Raw genomic sequence first — 5091 nt, forward strand, 5'->3', positions numbered from 1 at the left:
GATTTGCTAAACCCATTGTTTGCAAGCCCAGAGAACTGGGGGGTATGGGGGCTCCTGACCTACACAAATATTATCTAGCGGCTCATTTATGGTACATTCCGTTGTGGACATCACCCAAACCCCTTCAGTGTTTGTACGGATTTGGACGAAAGATTGCTCCTGCACACTCTAACGTGATGCGCTGGAGTTCACCCCTATCCTTGAATGATTATGACCTTCCTGCACCCATGGTTTTTACAAGCAACCTATGGAGATCTTGCAAGGGTAGGTATGGCCTTTTATCTAAGGCCTCAAGGCTAACATAAGAGGCCCTTTTCAAATTGGACATCTGTTACACCCTGTGGATGAAAGTTTACTTACCTTTGAAGAGCTCTGTGAAATGGTTGACCTCCCTAGTACCTCATTTTTTGCCTACTTACAAATTAGGCATTTTATCCTAACCCTCTGGCCCTCTGCCAGGTTCCAGCACAGGTCTTGGGGTGGACCCTGGATTTGGATGACTGGCAGGAGATTTGGGAAACTGCTAATAAGAGCTCCATTTGTAGGGTATATAAGAAAAACTTATATAAAATCATTTTCAGGTATAAAGGTCAAAGATTTTCTGCCAGAAAATCCGAACGGTAGGACATGAATCCCAAATATGCAGCATATGGATCCCTGTGCATGTTCACATCTCCAACATGTAGGTGAATATGTCTGATTGAATCTATGTATATCTGTTGGGCATCTGTACCATCTACTAGGGATCTTTTAAGATCTTTCCTGGTCTTTACTGGATCTGGACATCAGGTCAGGGTAAATGCTTTAGAGATTTGTTCCTGATCCAGTAAAGTATCTATGGCTTTCTCCAAGTATTTAATAAAATGTGGTAGACCTGGTTTTAAAACATGTAATAAAATTTGGTATATAGAAGCCACCCCATGTGTAATTCTTTCTTTTTGTAGAATAAGCCGCTCAAATTCTGAGGGCGTTCCAAGAATTGAAGAAATCGTCTGTAAGGTCAAACTATATGCCCTTATTTGATTATAAGCCAACCATGCAGAACCATAAATTTCACAGGGGATCTGAGGTTCTCCTAATAAAGGTATCTTTCCGTCTTGTAAAATATTTCTCATATATGGTTGGTCCTGTTTATTCCAGGATAAAAATTTAATTACATCACAGGCCGGAGGAAATTCAGGGTTATTAAATAGGGGCATTATGGGACCCGGTCTGGAGGATAATAGATTCTGTTTAAGTGAGGAATCCCATAGAGATAGCACTGTATGTACTGTGGGTGGAGTAAGTGATGATGGGACGGGACAATGGTTGTACCCAAGGTAGGGTAGATAAGTCACAAGAAGTCAAAGCCTCATCCAAGGCCACCCATAGTTTTTCCTCCTTATTTTTGGCCCAGTCTATCACTCTATGTAATATTGCTGCCATATAATATATTTTAAGATCAGGGATAGCAAGTCCACCTTCGGATTTTCTCCTAGAGATAATTTGCCTATTTATACGTGCCTTTCCCCCGCGCCCACCCCCAAATAAATGCATGTATTAATCTTGAGAGGCACGGGAAAAAAGTTTTTGGAGGTGGAACCACCACTGTGTAAAAATAGTAATTGGTAATATATCCTTCTCAACAGTGGAAATATGGCCCACCCAGTCTCAACTCATTATATGAACGAAGTGCATTGGTAATAGTTGTAATTAGGGGCCCATAGTTTGTCAGCCATCAGCGCAATGTTTGCAGGTATTTTGATGCCTAGATATTTGACCGAGTTATCTTGCCATCTGAAAGGAAAATGATTCCTTAGCTGTGACAATTCAGTAGAGGATAACGAGATGTTAGGAGCCTCTGTTTTGTCATATTTCATCTTAAAATTGCTTAAGGCTCCAAATCAGACAAATTCTTTGAGGAGGACTGGGATAGAAATATGTGGGGATGTAACATATAGTAGGAGATCATCTGCAAACAAGGCTAATTTACAGTGATCACTTACGTATCTGTATACCTTTAATATCCATGTTACTCCTGATCGCATTAGCCAAATGTTCCATTACTAAAATATATAGTATAGGTGAAAGGGGACAGCCCTGTCTAGTACCATTTTTTTTATAGGGAAGGAGTCCGAGAGAAGACCATTAGCTCGGACTTTCGCATGTGGTTCAGTGTAGAGAGCTTGTATTTTATTAAACATAGATGTGCCTATTCGCATTTGTAAAAGTGTTTCCTGCAGGAATATCCAATTCACTTGGTCAAACGCCTTTTCAGCATCAACTGATAATAGACACATGGGCATTGATGTTACCTGAGCTTAAGTGATGAGAGAGACTGCTTTTAGGGTGTCATCCCTAGTTTCCCTCCCAATTGTGAACCCCACTTGATCTTGATGTACAATGGCTGGGATTAAAAATTTCAATCTATTAGCTAAAAGTTTGGAATATATTCTCATGTCTAGATTAGTCAAGGGGATGGGTCTATAATTACTGCATAACAAAGCATCTTTTCCCGGTTTTGGCAAAACTGTGATGAGTTTCAAGAGATTGGGCAGGGAAACCACAATCCTTAGAGATACTATTCAGTGTAGAAAGTAGGGAGGCCAGATATTTTCCTGAAAAATGTTATAAAACCTGAGCGTGAGGCCATCAAGTCCAGGGCTCTTCCCAACTTTTAAGGAGGATATACAAGAGCTTAGCTCCTTTTCCAGGAATGATTCCTCTAATCGCTGTTGGTCAGCTGAAGATATAGTTGGTAATGCAGTGGCTTGTATATATTCTTTACCTTTATTGCGGAATGCCTTCGGAGACATATCCGCATGTTTCCCCTTCAGATTATATAAATATCAATAAAAATCTTGAAAAGAAGATACAATATCAGTGGGATTGTACATTTTGCTATTTCTAGTGGATCTAATATATGGGATAGAAGTGGTAGCCATCCATGGGTGGAGACCTCTAGTAAGTAATTTACCCGGCCAGTCCCCAAATTGATAGAACATTTTTCTTGTTCTATCTCTGAGTTTTAATGAATATTCATCTAATAATGTCCTCAGCTGTTGGCAGTGTTGGGACAGGACCATTAAGGTATCTAAGTCAGTTTTTTGTTTGTGTTTAGTTTCTAATTGTGAGATGGATTCAAATAGCCGCTTAACAGTTGCTGCCTTTTCTCTTTTTAATCGAGAAGCATGTTTGATGAACTGACCTATTAAAACACATTTAAATGCTTCCCATTGAAATGGCAAAGGTGTCAAATCAGCTTCATTAATTTCCCAGAAATCCATAATTGTTTTGGTTATATCATTTAAACATGTCGGATCCTTAAGAAGGATATCTTTCAATTTCCATCTATTTCCGGAATTACCGGTTGTAGATATATCTAATAATAGGAAGACAGGTGCATGATCCGACCACAGATCCGTCGCCAGATGTGGCATAGCAAATATTGGGATATTAGAAAAGCATCCAATCTATGGTATGAATTATGTGCCGGTGAATAGTAAGAGTAATCTCTCTCATCTGGGCCAGTCGCTCTCCATACATCTACTAAAGCAAACTGTTGAAGCAATTTTATGAATTTAGAGAGTTTCACATGGAAGCCCAATACCGGTTAAAAGACAAGGTTAAAATCTCCACCCAATATCACTTATTGCTTTTAATTTAAACGATAAAAAAAGAAAAATGACATTGAGAAATTTTTACATGCCTATGGAAACATCAGTCTTAATACGTCCAATTGCTGAAGCTAAGCAGCGTTAAGCTTGATTGGTACTTAAATGAGGGAACACCTGGGACTTCCAGCTGCTTTTCTATTTTTCAAATATATTGATATTAATTTTAACTAAAAAAAAGTGCTAAAAAAATTAGAAAGATCAAATTGAGATAGGTTTGATTGCTTACGGCCACATCAGTGTGAAAGCGCCTGATCTCGGAAACTAAGCAGGGTTGAGCCTGGTTATTAGCTGGATGGGAGACCACCTGGAAATACCAAAGTGCTGGTGTTTTTTCTATTGTTTGTATATTTGCTTTTTATTTAAACTTAAAAAAAATGCTAAAGAAAATAGGATAAATGAAATGCGGATATATTTACATGCCTATGCTAACATCAGTCTTAATGCGTCCAATCGTGGAAACTAAGCAGCGTTAAGACTGGTTAGTTCTTGGATGAGACACCACCTGGGAATTCCAACTGGTGAAAGATCATTTTTCAAATGAATTGCTTTTAATTTAAAAAAAAAAAAAAATCAAATTAGAAAACTCAAATTGTGATTATTTAAGTTGCCTACAGCCCCATCAGTCTCAATGTGCCTGATCTCTGAAGGTAAGTAGCGTTGAGCCTGGTTAGTACTTGGATGAGGGGCCACCTGGGAATTCCAGGTGCTTTAGGCTCCTTTTTCTATTGTTTAAATATATTGCTTTGAATTTAAACTAAAAAAATGCTAAAACAAATTAGAAAGATTAAACTGGGAGAAATTCAATTGCCTACAGCCACAATATTCTGAATGTGTCTGATCTCAGAAGCCAAGGAGGTTTGAGCCTGGTTAGTACTTATATGGGAGACCACCTGGTGCTGTAGGCTCCATCTAATGTTCAAATATATTGCTTTCAATTTATACTAAAAAAAGTGCTTAAACAAATTAGAAAGATCAAATTGGGTAAAAATATTTTTCAAATATATTGCTTTTAATTTAAACTAAAAACAGTGCTAAAATAAATTAGAAAGATCAAATTGGGAAAGCTTTAATTTCCTACAGTCTCATCAGTCCTAATGCGCCTGATCTCATCTGATTTCGGAAGCTAAGCAAGGTTCATTCTGGTTAGTACTATAATGCAGGGCCACCTGGGAATACCAGGTGCTGTAGGCTAGTTTTTGTATTGTTCAACTATATTGCTTTTAATTTATCCAAAAACAAAATATGCTAAAAAAATTAGAAAGATCAAATTGGGAGAAATGCGTTTGTCCATGGCCACATTAATTAGAATGTGCCCTATCTTGTCTGATCTCGGAAGCTGAGCAGAGTTGACCCTGGTTAGCCCTTGAATGGAAAACCACCTTGGAATACAAAGTGCTGTAGGCTCCTTTTTCTATTGGTCAAATATATTTCTTTT

Source organism: Pyxicephalus adspersus, chromosome 6, assembly GCF_032062135.1.
Source record: "Pyxicephalus adspersus chromosome 6, UCB_Pads_2.0, whole genome shotgun sequence".
NCBI lineage: Eukaryota > Metazoa > Chordata > Amphibia > Anura > Pyxicephalidae > Pyxicephalus > Pyxicephalus adspersus.